Genomic DNA, 15,003 nt, shown 5'->3' with positions numbered 1-15,003 from the left:
AATAATTAATTGAGAGGATGGGTAAGGGAAATTGATTAAGCTTTAGAGAAACTGATATAAATTATTTAGTGGACAGTGTATGTTATGATTGATTTAAGAGATTTTCAAGGGTAATTTTGACTTTACTCCCTTAAACACTATTTTCCACTGATTTTAGCACCTAATCAAATATCAGAGTAATATTTGACTCCAATTTATGGACAGATTTGAATATACAAAATCTTAAGTAACCTAAGAATGGAAGGCAAGTTTAAAGAGAAGTTATAAGGTATGAATACAAATTTTTCCTCTCAATAAGCAGTGCAAAAGGAGAACTACAGCTGTAGAACCCTAGAGTTTGTAGAGCTTTTCAGTGTGATTGAGCCATCAGAGATCAATGTTTTATGGTACCATAGTAGGAAATCCTATATTATGATATCACAGTATCGAAGTTAGTAATCTTATTCAATTGTGATGGTATTTTAAAAGACTAAGAAAATTAGGATGTGTGTGTGTTTGTACTAAAGGAAGTTGAAGAAGAAACTATTAATCATTAATTTACTGTATCCCAAATTCAGAATTCAGAAGTTGGCATGGTATAGATTCAGGAATTTTTTTGTCTGTGTTAGATTTAAGGAAGGAGTGAATATTATTTGATACCCATAGGAAGACTAAACCTAAAGAGAATATAAATACTTTTTTCTAGGGAGATTTTTTTTCCTTTGAAAAAATGCTTCAGGGTAACACTTGAGTCTAAACTCTTTGGGGACAGTGGCTATTGGTGAGAGTATTTGGAAGTGTAGGTATAGTTAAATAATAAACTTGATTCTTGGAGTTAAGGACTCTGAAAAGGCAAGAAAAGTTACTTCTCTAAGGGCAAGATCACCTTAAGGAAGTTAATTTGAAAATGTCATTTAACAGGTGTGAGTTTTGACACACTTCAGTGAATATGTGCACCATGTTGTTTATTGACAAGGGGAAAAAGTATTACTATGTCATTAACAAGACCACTTCTTACCAATCTGAAAGAACTAAAGATATTTGGAGAGTTCAGATGGTATTATAATTGATTCATCCAAGATTACTCCTAGAGTGAAATAAGTGGATTGGCACTCAGCATCTATTTGATCTATAGTCATTTCCCTTTATTCGAGGTTTCATTTTCTACTGTTTCAGTTACCCACGGTCAACTGAAGTCCAAAAATATTAAATAGAAACTTCCAGAAATAAACAATTCATAAATTTCTGAGTAGTGTGATGAAATCTTGTATCATCCATCCACCCACCGGGGTATGGACCATCCCTTTGTCTGGCGTATCTCACCCCTTAGTCACTTAGTAGCCATCTTGGTTATAGAACTGACTCTCAGTATCACAGTGCTTGTGTCCAAGTCACCCTTATTTTACTTAATAATGGCCCCAAAGCAAAAGAGGAGTGATGCTGGCAATTTGGATATGCCAAAGAGAAGCTGTAAAGTAGTTTCTTTAGGTGAAAAGGTGAAAGTTCTTGGTTTAATAAGGAAAGAAAAAATCATTTGCTGAGGTTGCTAAGATCTATGGTAAGAATGAACCTTCTGTATGTGAAATTGTGAAGAAGGAAAAATAAATTCATGCTAGTTTTGCGGTCACACCTCAAATTGCAAAAGTTATGGCCACAGTGCATGATAAGTGCTTAGTTAAGATGGAAAAGGCATGAAATTTGTACAATAAGATATTTTGAGAGAGGAAGGGACCACATTCACATAACTTTTATTATAGTATATTGCTATAATTTTTACATTTTATTATTCGTTATTGTTAACCTCTTACTGTGCCTATCTTATAAATTTTATCATAGGTATGTAAGTATAGGAAAAAAACACAGTATATATAGGATTCGGTGCTATCTGCTGTTTCATGCAACCACTGGGGTCTTGGAATGTATACCCTGAGGATAAGGGGGCTACTGCATTTTCTAGTATACCTTCCTAAGGCAGAGGTTAGAAGTTAAGAAAAAAAAATCCCAAACCCTCTTTCAGCTTGGGATCTTTATATAAAAGAAATTCCACAAACTCAGTGCATTTATGTGAGACTTGGAATTTGAAAATAAGGAAAGGCAGTTATCCTGCTGCTTTAGCTTTTGTGGCCAGCAAGCATCGCTGTGGAGACATAAGTATTCATCTGTAGCATCATTCCTGTGTACTTAACTCCCTAGGTAGTAAGCACAATAGCTGTTTCTCTTTGTGAGTTTGGATGGAAAATCTATAGAGTCTATGTACATTTAATGAAAATTATGAAGCAGTAACAATTGTTACAATCACACGGGTCAAGAAATGGAACATTGGCAACAACCAAGAATCCCCTCCATGCCTTGCATCATCACAAAACCCTCCCATAGCACAAACAATAACCACTTACCTAACTTTTATGTTAACCCATTCATTGTTTTTCTTTGTAGATTTATTACTTATGTGCACATTCCTGTAATACTGTTGATAGATATTTGTGTTGTTTTCTATTTATGGCTGTCATGAACAATGCTGAACAAGATACATGTTTATATATGTATCCTAGTACACAGGAGAACACGTTTCTCTAGGGAGTGAACTACTGGGTTACAGGGAAGTTTCAGGAATGAGATGCTGAGTCACAGAGAAAATATGTCCTTAAACCACAAGATAATGACAAGTGGTCAAATCAACTTACACTTCCAACAGTGGTGGTGACTCATATTTAAATTCCTTGACATTAGTTGTTATCATTTATTTTAATATTTCCTATCTAATCTGTGTGTAGTGGTACCTCATTATGGTGTGAATTTTAGTTTTCATGATTACTAGTGAAAATATAAATATTTTACAATTTTAAATATAGTTATTGGCTTTTGGGATTTGCTGTTTTTTGAAGGGTCTATTGAATTTTTGGCCTACTTTTCTATTGGGTTATTTGCCTTTTTATTCTTGCTTTTAAGAGTTTATTTCATTTTTTAATTGAAGTATAGTTGATTTACAATATTACTTTCAGATGTAGAACATAGTGATTCAATATTTTTACAGATTATACTCCATTTAAAGTTATTATAAAATATTGGCCATATTTCCTGAACTGTAAATATATCTTTGTAGCTGATTTATTTTACACATTTTATACCTCTTTATCCCCTACCCCTATCTTGCCCCTTCCTCCTTCTCTTTCCCCACTGGTAACCACTAGTCTGTTCTCTATAACTGTGAGTCTATTTCAGTTTTGTTATATTCATTCATTTTATTTTTTAGATTCCACATATAAATGATAACATACAGTATTTGTCTTTCTCTGTCTGACTTATTTCACTAATCATAATACCCTCCATGTCCATCCATGTTGTTGCAAATGACAGGATTTCTTTCTTTTTCATGGCTGAGTAATATTTCTCTGTGTGTGTGTGTGTGTGTGTGTGCGTGTGTGTGTATCATACCACATGTTATTTATTCATTTGGCTGTTAGCAGGCACTTAGGTTTCTTCCATATCTTGGCTATTGTAAATAATGTACATAATGCTGCTGTGAACATTGGGTGCGTTCATCTTTGTGGATTAGTATTTTCGTTTTCTTTGGATATATACCCAGGAGTGGAATTGCTGGATCTTATGGTAGTTCTAATTTTAGTTTTTGAGAAACCTTCATACTGTTTTCCATAGTGGCTGCACCAATTCATATTCCTACCAACAGTGTACTAGGGTTCCCTTTTCTCCACATCCTTGCCAACATTTGTTATTTGTAGTCTTTTTGATGATAGCCATTCTGACAGGTATGAAGTGATATCTCATTGTGGTTTTGATTTGTATTTCTTTGTTGATTAGTGATGTGCATCTTTTCATGTGCCTATTGGCCACCTGTATGTATTCTTTGGAAACATGTCTATTCAGGTCTTCTGCCCATTTTTAATTGTTTTTTTAATATTGAGTTTTATGAGATGTTCATATATTTTAGATATTAATCCCTTATAGGTCAAATCATTTGCAAATATTTTCTGCCATTTAGTAGGTTGTCTTTTCATGTTGTCAGTGGTTTCCTTTTCAGTGCAAAAGCTTTTAAGTTTATTTAGGTCCCATTTGTTTATTTTTGCTTTGGTTTCCTTTGTCTTAGGAGACAGATCCAAAATAATATTGCTATTATTTATGTCAGAGTGTTTTGCCTATGTTTTCTTCAAGGAGTTTTATGGTTTCTGATCTTGTATTTAGGTCTTTAATCCATTTTGAATTTATTTTTGTATATGATGTGAGAAAGTGTTCTAATTTAATTGTTTCACAAGTAGCTGTCCAGTTTTCCCAGCACCACTTATTGAAGAGACCTTTTTCCTATTGAACATTCTTGCCTCCTTTGTCTTAGATTAATTGACCATAAGTGTATATAGGTTTATTTCTGGTCTCTCTATTCTGTTCCATATGTCTGTTTTGGTGTCAGTACCATACTGTTTTGTTTACTGTAGGTCTGTACTAGAGTCTGAAGTCAGGGCGTGAGATACCTCCAGCTTTATTCTTTTTAAGTTCTTTTCATATTTTGAATAGTAGTCTCTCTATTGGTTTTATATGTTGCAATGATCTTTTCAAGCTCTGTGGCATGACCTCTCTTTTAACTACCTTTGTGTTTTCTTTTGTTGGAAAATATTTCTTAATTTAATGTGGGTAAATACATCAATCTTTTCCTTTAAAGCTTATACTTTTTTCCATCTTTCTACTTTGTGGCTTAAAGATAGCCTCCTATATTGTCTTTTAAAATATGTTTGGTACCATTTCACATATAGATCATTAATCCATCTGGAAATAATTTTGTTTACAATATGATACAATTTTAATTATTTTTTCTTTATGGATACCCTAGTGCTCAGCATTTTTTAATTGAAAAGTTTGTTATGTCTTTGTTGAGGTGCTGTGATACCTCTGTTATACAGAGGTGCCATATGTATGTGTGTGTGTGTGTACATATATATACATATGATTTTGTTTTAATAATATATGTTTTGGTTTGTTTTTCTGTGTCTCTATTAAGTCTTCTTTTGGTTCATTTGTTTGTCTCTATATCAAAACTGCACCCTCTTTGTTACTATAGCTTTATAAGAACACTAAATATTCAGTAGAACAAGTTTTCCCACATTTATATTATTCTTCAAGTGTGTGGTGGGCTTTTGTAATCTGTATAAATTTTTAAAGAAGTTTTTCAGGTCCAAAACAAAATCTTTGGCATTTTCACTTAGATTTTGCTTACCCTATAACTTAATTTTTAGAGACTTAACATCTTTTCACTATTAAGATATCCAACTTATAAACACAAAATATATCTCTATTCATTTCTGATTTCTTCAAGGTCTTTGAAAAACTATTATAATGTTGTCTGTAAAGGCTTTGTATATCTTATTGGATTTATTGCTACTTCAGCTTTTTGGTGCTATCTAAAAGGATTTCTTTCTTTTTACTATCACTTTCTGTTTGATGCTATTATATAAAAACACAATTTATTTTTATTGATTTTTATCTAGCAATCTTAAGCTCTCTTACAAATCCTAGCAATTTCCTGTACATTATTTTGTATTTTCTCTGTACACAACAATATCATATATAAATAGAACAAGTTGTGTGTTTTCTTTTCTAATCCTTAGACATTTTAGTTCTTTTTCTTGACTTTCTCCACTGGCTAAACTCTCAAGTACAGTACTGAATAGAGTGGTGACAGAGGGCATCCTTGTCTTCTTCCTGATCTTTAAATCTTTAATCATCTCACCTGTATCTATAATGTTACTCTATGGTAGATAGCTAATTTTCATTTAAGAAAGTTTGTTTCTACTCTGATAAGATTAGCTGCAGGTTTTTGTAAAATCATACATGACTGCTGAAATTATAAGAAACTTTTGATTTAATTTTTTTGTATGTTTAATTTTATTAATTTTGTTGTGTAAAATAATTTTGGTTGTCTGTCATGAAATTAGCTTATGTTGGACTCAGTTTGCTTATATTATATTTATCATCTGTTTTCCTGGGTAAGGTCACCTCTAATTATGCTTTCTTATACTGCCCTTTCCTGTCTTGAAATGAAGAAAATATTAAAAAGTAGTTGAATAGTGTTCCCTCTTTCTATTCTCAAAGAGTTTGTGTACTACTGGAATTCTTCCTTTCTTTAGAACACACTAGTGAAAAATCTTGGATTTCAGCTTTCTTCATGGTGAGAGTAGTGAGTGCTGATTCAGTGTCTGTAATGTATAAATGTATGTATAAATTTCTATTTCTGTTTGAATCTATTTTGATATTATATTTTTCTAGGGGACTGTAATTTTTATAAAATTTAAAATTTATTTGAAAACACTTTGTTCATTTTTTCCTTTGTAAAGTCTGTAACATGTATGTGATATATGACCCTTTTACCTTTCTGATACTGGCTTCTTATCCTTTCTATCTTTTTTTTTTCTTTTTTGGTCTTGAGAAGACTCTCAAGTAGATAGCCATTTTTATTAGTATTTTCAAAGAGCCAAATGTTAGGTTTTGAATTTGTATTGTTTATTTTCTATGTCATTAATTTCTGCTCTTGCATTTATTATTTACTTCTTCCACTTCCTTTGGGTATGTCTCTTGAAGATAGCACATAGTTACATGTAATTTTATACAATCTGACACTTATTTTCTTTTCATTTGGAGCAGCCAATCTATTTGCATTAAATGTAGTTACTAATTTGGTTTAAATCTTCCTTTTTTTCCTACTTGTCTAAATTCTTTCATATTTTTCTTTTTCTTCTGGAATCGTGAAATATTTATAGCAGTCTACTTTGACTCTATTAAGTTTGAAACTGTAAGCTCTATTTTATTATTTAATGACAATTTCTGTCAGAATTTACTAAATATTTATAAAAATATTTTTATTTTTATAAATATTTTTATAACAAACCTTGCTGGGAACCTGTAAATCAATACTTGTAATCTGTGTCACACACACACACACACACACACACACACACATATTTGAAAGGAAACTTACTAGAAATTAATTAAGTTTGCAACATAAGAATTAAATAGATTGTGCCATAGAAGAAGAGATAATTAATAAAACAAGTAGGACAAACAGAAAACAAACTATAGAGGGTATCAATAATCTCCAATTTGTAGGAGGACTCACACTTCACACTATTTAAAACAATAGTGGTGGGACAGTAAAATGGCGTCACTCAATTGAAAACCATCTAAGCAGTTCCTCCAACAATTAAACATGAAATTACCATATGACCCAGCAATTCTACTCCTAGATGTATACCCAAGAGAAATGAAAACATATGTTCACACCAATTGAACAAGAATGTTTATAGCAACATTTTTCATAGTAGCAAACAAGTGGAAACAGCCAAAATGTCCATCAACTGATAAATGGATGAACAGAATTGGTATGTCCATACAATGAAATATTACTTCGCTATAAAAAGGAATGAAATACTGATGCATGCTATCACCTAGATGAACCTTCAAAATATTATGCTAAGTAAAAAAGTCAGTCACAAAAGACGTTATATTGTATGATTCTCTTTCTATGAAATGTCCAGAATAGTGAAATCTACAGAGACAGAAGATAGATTAGTGGTTGCTTAGAGCTTGTGGGAAGTAGGGTGGGAATATAGGGAGGTGATGCCTAAAGAATATTAGATTTGTTTTTTTAAGTGATAAAAATGTTCAAAATTGACTGTAATGATGGTTGCACTTATATGAGAATATACTCAAAATCACTGAAATATATAAATAGGTGAATTCTATGGTATGTGAATTATATGTCAGTAAAAAATGGGACCTAAATAGACAATAGAGAGGATCAGTAAACTTCAATTTTGTTTCTTTGAAAATATAAAGAATGGTATTTTTATATGTTCATAGAAGAGGAAGGCACAAACAAAACTATGAAAGAAAAGGGGTTTTATTTACATATATTTGGAGTTTTACTAATTATAGGAATAAAGTAAAGAGTATTATGCCATTAATATGAAAATTTATAAAAAAATTGAATTAAAAAATAAAATTAGCAAAATTGTCTTAAGAGGAAATAGAGAAACATAGTATACTAACAACTTTTACATTTTAGTCTGGTCAAATGTCTACAAATCAGCAAACAAAAACACCAGGACCAGACATTTTTAAAGTGACTTTGCAGATCCTTCAGGGATCAAATTAACCTTTATCTTATATAAAATTTTTCAGAGAGTGAAACAAGAGGGTATACTCACTTTTTCAATATACAATAGCCAAACCAAAACAAATAAATAAATAAAATATATAACACATCCATTTATAGAAATCAATAAAACTATTCCAAATAAAATATTAACACAAGATTAATTTATATGTACAGAAGCAAAAGCCAGTGGAAAATATATTTGAAAACAAAAAAGAGGTGGAAAATGTCTGCATACAAAATACAAGAAAATCTGTAATCTCTGAACTTGCTGGATACAAGACTGACGTACAAAAACCAATAAGAATTTAAAATATTAGCAACAACCAGTAAGAAAATGTACTACTATTAGTAAATACTATTCCATTAATACTTCTACTATTAAGTAAAAATATCATTCACAATAAAATAATAAATATCAGGTATTTGAGAATAACTATAATAACGTGAGTCAAATATTCATGGAGAAAATGATGCTTTCTTAAAGGATGTAAAAAATTAAATGGAACACTTTATAATATTCTTTGTAAAAATGAATCAATATCTTATACTTGACCATGCCACTAACTTGTGTATGCATTGCTATCGCAATGAAAATTGCAATAGATATTTTCATAAGCCATGACAAGCTAAATCTAAAGTTTATATGGGAGAGAAGTGTATTAGGCAGAGTTCTCCAGAGAAACAGAAGCAGAGCCAATAGGAGATGTGTATGTGCAAAAAATCTGCAGGGCAGGGCAACAGGCTGGAGACCCAGGGAAGAGCTGATATTTCAGTGTGAGTCCAAAGGCAGTCTGCTGGCAGAATTCCCTCTTTTTGAGGGGACGTCAGTCTTTTCTCTATTAAGACTTTCAACTGATTGGGTGAAATGTTAATCTCATCTAAAAAAATTCTTCACACAAATATCATGAATAATGTTTGACCAAATGTCTGGTTACCATGTCTTAGCCAAGGTGACCATTACGTATAAGTAGGGAGTTGAAAGTAGCCAAAAAATTTTGAAGAAGATATGAAAACATTAAGAAACATGAAGAAAGGGCAACCTGTGCTACCTGATATAAACATTTAAAGTCATATTAATTAAAACAGTGTGGTACTGGCACAGCAGAGGTATAGACAAACAAAATTGAACAGAATATAGGGCCCAGGAACATAGATAGATTAAAAAAAAGACTAATGTGGTAACACTACAGATTTGTGGAGAAAGGATGAACCTTTTAATAAGTGGTGTTGAGATTATTGGAAATTCATATGGACAAAGGATTAGACCCCTATCTTAAAGAAATGAGAAAATAAATTCCAGTTGAAATCAAAAATTAAATATGAAAGAAAAAACATGAATACTTTAAGAGCAAAATATGGATATAGCTTTATGAAATCAGGTTAGGGAAAGGTTTCTTAAACACAACATTTAAAGAATCACAAAGGATGAAGAAAAGCTGAACAGATTATATGACATTCATATTGAAACATTTCCACAGCAGTATAGACAAATGGACAAATAAAAACACAAAAGAATAAATCTGGGTGGCCACGAAACTTATAAAAGAAAGGTCAGCCTCTCTATCATTAAGGAAATTCTTATTTATCTACATTAGAAGCTATGTGCATTGGAATCTTAATGTAGTGCTGTTTATAATAAGGTGGATGTTACCTAAATTCCCTTCTTAAAGGTAATAAATAAATTATGGTTTGTTCTCAAAAGTAATATTATACAATAGGTAAATTGAATGAAATGTTTTTGTGTGTATTAACATGGGTGGATCATAATAACATAATGTGAATTTAAAAAATAAATTGCAGTTACAAAAAGAGTATGTAGGTTTACAAATATATGAACTGAAGGGATGGGTTTGTGTGTGTATGTGAGAGAGCGAGCGACAGTGTTTACATGAGTTTTTGTGTGTGTTAAATAAGAATATATATGTAGTCAGATATGGCAACATGAACATAGAATATTCACATACCTTTTGGATAGAGATCTCTCTAATGATTGGGGATGATCTGAAGCGAAATGCAGGAATCAGATCTTTGGAAATACCCGTCAGGCTCCACGTGAAGTTTTGAAAAATTTACCACTTTAAGTAAACATTTTCTTCTCTGAGTCTGTTAAGATTTATTGCAAGTTCGATCTAATGAGCTGTATAGTAGAATGAACTTTTCAAAGTATGCTTGGTGAGGGATAGATTTCAGATCATTGATTGTTCCCCTAAAGACTAAGGCTATTTGGTGAGGAGGCTCCAAAACAAGGATTTTGTCCATATATAAATCTGTTTTCTTGAAGAGCTAATTATTTGTAGTTATGGCAGTATAATTTATTGAAGCTTTAATTTGTGTTTGTTTTCCCCAATAACTCTATTACCACCACTTCAAGATGGTAGTTAACATTTGCTGTTAATTACTTCAGGGGAGATTTGTGTTAGGGTGAAAAGCTGGTGTTTCCTGGAATTGACCGATTTTCCTTTGTTCTTTGAAAAGCACAAATACTTTGAAAGAATAATGTTAGGTGAGAGAGAGAGAGAGGAAACAGAGGAGAGCCATTGAGACTCCAAAGGAAGAGGGATAGATGTCCCCGAGGCTGGAGAGAGGGACATATCTTCATGTAGCAGAAAACTTAAACATTCACTATGGCAGTGTGAAAATAGGGCATGTCTCCAGAGATACAGAAAGATTTCAGAAACAGTGGTTATGCACTTCATGCAAGTAATGTGGGTTCAGGCACCAACTTTCCTGTTATTCCAGTTTATCAGTGAAGCAGTAGAGTCAGCAGATTTAAAGCCACCATGAAAGTTCAACAAGATGTATCTTTTGTTTAAGGCCCAAATACAGAGCCTCTACCACACTTTCTAGGGTTATTTTAAGCCTCTAGAATGTTCATGTGACCTAACGAAAGAAATGGATTCTTGAATGATGACAAATGGTAGAGTTTCTTCTTTGCCTGATGGGATGAGGGCTTACATTATTATTAAATTTGAAATAAAAGAAGTAAATGAGCCTCTTCTTTTTTTTTTTTTTTTTTAAGATGTTGGGGGTAGGAGTTTAGTAATTTATTTATTTATTTTTGCTGTGTCAGGTCTTCGTTTCTGTGCAAGGGCTTTCTCTAGTTGTGGCAAGCGGGGGCCACTCTTCATCGTGGTGCGCGGGCCTCTCACTATCGCGCCCTCTCATTGCGGAGCACAGGCTCCAGATGCGCAGGCTCAGTAGTTGTGGCTCACGGGCCTAGTTGCTCCGCGGCATGTGGGATCCTCCCAGACCAGGGCTCTAACCCGTGTCCCCTGCATTAGTAGGCAGATTCTCAACCACTGCACCACCAGGGAAGCCCGAGCCTCTTCTTGACCAAACACTTGAAATTCACTTTAATGAGAATACCAATATGGTGTTGTAGAATAACAAAATCTCATGCAAGAAGGGAGCCTAGTGATCACTCCATCCAGCCTACCATTTTGTAAATAAGGAACCTGAAATTGATCAAATGTGGACAACTTGCCCGAACTTAATATTCTGTTAATTAATCAAGCTGCGATTCAAACTCAGGTCTTTTGATTCCAGGTCTAGTTTATTTTTCCCATTATATTAGGCTTTGTTTAAATAGATACAATTTTAAAAGTACATGATACCTTTACTCACTGTGGGACAGTATTCCAACATGAAGGTTTTATTTCTATTTGCCTTTCCTTGAACCTAGGACAGTTGAGGAACACACACACACACACACACACACACACACACACACACACACTCAGTAAATCTTCATTGCTTGGACTATCAATCCATTGGTATTTTAGCGTTTCCTTCAGAGATATGATGCATCCTAAGAAGCTATATTTTCAAATAGCATATTTCAGATAAATTATCTAAATGTGTGGGGGTTAGTTCCTGAAAATCTGTTTCTCAGTTAATTGCTAGTTAATGTTTTTCTATTTTTACCACCTTAATCTGCTGTCCGTTACCTGGACTCTTAAAAAGGGCCTTCTAAAGTTTCTTCTTGAATCCTTGTTTACTTGTCTATAGGAAACTCCCCATAGATAATCTTTTTTTTTTTTTTTTTTTTTTTTTTGCCGTACGCGGGCCTCTCACTGCTGTGGCCTCTCCTGTTGCGGAGCACAGGCTCCGGATGCGCAGGCTCAGTGGCCATGGCTCGTGGGCCCAGCCGCTCCGCGGCATGTGGGATCTTCCCAGACCGGTGGATGAACCCGTGTCCCCTGCATCGGCAGGCGGACTCTCAACCACTGCGCCACCAGGAAAGACCCCCCCCAATAGATAATCTTAAAAAAATAAATTAGATCATTTTTCTCCCATGTTTAAGCCTCCAAACCCAACTCTGCATTGCACTATCCTATTGTAATTGAATAAAATCAATATTTCTCACCATTGACTAAAAAGCTTACATGATATGGCATCTCCCAAATACTCCTTTGTTTGGTCTGCTATGACAAAAATACCATAGACTGTCTTTTTCTGTCTTATATCACTTATATATGGAATCTAAAAAAGCCAAAGTCATAAAAGCAAAGAGTAGAATGGTGGTCCAGGGGCTGGGAGTGGGGAAATTGGAAAAATGTTGGTCAAATGATATAAACTTGCAACTGGTATTGATAGATAAATAAGCCCTGGAGATTTAATGCACAACATAGTGATTACAGTCAACAATACTGTACTATAAACTTCAAAGTTGCTAAGAGACTAGATCATAATTATTCTCACCACAAAAAAGAAATGATAATTGCGTGACATGATAGAGGTGTTAGCTAATGCTACTGGTGGTAATCATACTGCAATATACAAATGTATCAAACCAACAAGTGTACACCTTGCACTTACATAATGTTATATTTCAACTATATCTCAATAAAAAATACTATAGGCTGGGTGGCTTAAACACAAATATTTGTTTCTTATAATTCTGAAGTAGTATTTCCCCCAAATACTACTTCACTATTGAGTTGTAAGATCATCTTACATATCCTGGATGCCAGTCTATGTTATGTATATATCTATATCTATATCTATATCTCATGAATATTTTCTCGAATCTGTGGCTTGCCCTTTCATTTTCTAATGGTGTCTTTAAAAGTGCAGAAATTTAAAATTTTAATGTAGTTACAATTTTTTTTATAATTATCCAAATGCTATTTTTAAAATTCTGAGGTAACATGGTTTTAATTATAAATTGAAAAGCAGATAGTATAGGTATGTGATTTTGTATCTCATGCAGAATTTGGCAGTCTGGTAGCTTGTGAATATTTTCTATTTGTACTATTATTGCATGTATGAATTTATTTACGATAAATATACTTATGTGATATATAGAGAATATTTAAATTGTCAGGATTTGCTATTTCCCCATAACCTTTCTCCTCTCAATACTCTGAAGACTTGAAATGTTTACTTTCTTAATTGGTACAAGGCCTTTGTTGAGGTGGGGGGTGGACGGGAGAGAGATATAAAGAATGTAAAGAATACAAATAATAGCCCAGGTTGTTCTCTATGAGGAAGAATGAAAGAGGGCAGAGGGGTAAGAAGGATAGGGAACAATAAAGGAAGGGTGAGGACAGGAGAGAAGAGGTAAAAGGAAAGAGCAGTCACTATCAGGAATGGGATTTAGGAAAGGGAGTGTGTAACAAATCTTTCGGAATCCTAGCTGTGTGCTGCCTGCATCTTTAAAACAAATCAACATGATTTTCAGTGCTTTCTGGAGGTTGGTTTCTGTTTGTGTGCATTATCATACTTAGGCTGTGATATATTTGACATCCTAAATTTTCATGGAGTTTATTTCCCACTCTGACATCTGTGTATCTTACTGACACAACTTGAGTACCTCCTACTTTTTCTCATGTCCAATCACCATAAACTCATCAATACAATGGACTATCATAATGCTTTGGTGATATCCAGATGACTAATCTCCCTATGGACTATAATATTATAGACATCGGGAGACTTGGCATAGCACTCAAGTAAGACAAAGTTTGAGTGTACTTCTGTCTCTGTCAGATAGAAGTGAACTGCTCCATTACCTTTGCTGTTTGATGTGGAGACAACTATTCGCCAGATCAATAGCTGTGTATCAGGAGTTAGAGATGTTTTGATTTGTTCCGGGAAAAAAGGCCCATAAAATCCAGCAGCTTTGATTAGAATTAGTACCTCATTACCTTATGATAATCAACAATCATTGTCCATGACTTACTTGCCTTTTTTACAGGCCAAACAGATTATTTAAATGGGGCAGGTGATGGAGATTCCCATCCGCATGGTTATTTTAGTCTCTGCCAATTCCCCAGATAATGTGCTATTGCTATTTTTTGGTATCGTTTTCATGTAGGGACAGTTCCAGGAGCTTCCACTTGGCCCTTCCTATGTATTTTTTTCCAGTTGTGGCAAAATATGCATGACATAAAAGTGACCATCTTAACCATGTTTAGGTGTACCATTTAGTGGCATTAAGTCCATTCACGTTGTTGTGCAACCATCATTACCATTCATCTCCAGGGCTTTTTTCATCTTCCCAAACTGAAACTCTGTACCCATGAAACAACACCTCTCCATTCATCACTGCACCCAGACCCTGGCAATCACCATTCTATTATCTGTCTATATAAATTTGACTACTCTAGTACCTCATATGACTGGAATCACAGTATTTGTGTTTTCGGTTCTGGCTTATTTCATTTAGCATAATGTCTTCAAAGTTCATCCGTATCGTAGTGTGTGTCAGAATTTTTTACCTTTGAAGGGTCATTAATATTCCATTGTATGTATATACTACATTTTGTTTATCCATTCCTCTGTTGATGGACATTTAGGTTGTTTCCATCTTTTGGCTATTGTGAATAATGCTGCTAAGAACGTGAAATTACAAACATCTG

At 33.6% G+C, this 15,003-nt stretch overlaps 1 protein-coding gene and 1 pseudogene across 7 annotated transcripts in view; both read left to right on the top strand.

Moving 5' to 3' along the window:
• The window catches only part of LOC309808885 (centrosomal protein of 78 kDa-like), a 525,691-nt pseudogene that overhangs the window by 89,562 nt on the left and 421,126 nt on the right, over positions 1 to 15,003 (top strand). The gene's annotated exons all lie outside the window — the stretch shown is intronic.
• Positions 1 to 15,003, top strand: part of LOC309807663 (uncharacterized protein) — a 149,528-nt gene that overhangs the window by 95,994 nt on the left and 38,531 nt on the right. The gene's annotated exons all lie outside the window — the stretch shown is intronic.

This window comes from Mesoplodon mirus (genome assembly GCF_964341445.2).
Source record: "Mesoplodon mirus genome assembly, chromosome: 7".
In the NCBI taxonomy this organism is placed as follows: domain Eukaryota; kingdom Metazoa; phylum Chordata; class Mammalia; order Artiodactyla; family Ziphiidae; genus Mesoplodon; species Mesoplodon mirus.
Note: the sequence above shows the minus strand (reverse complement) of the source record. Positions and strands in the feature narration are given on the sequence as shown.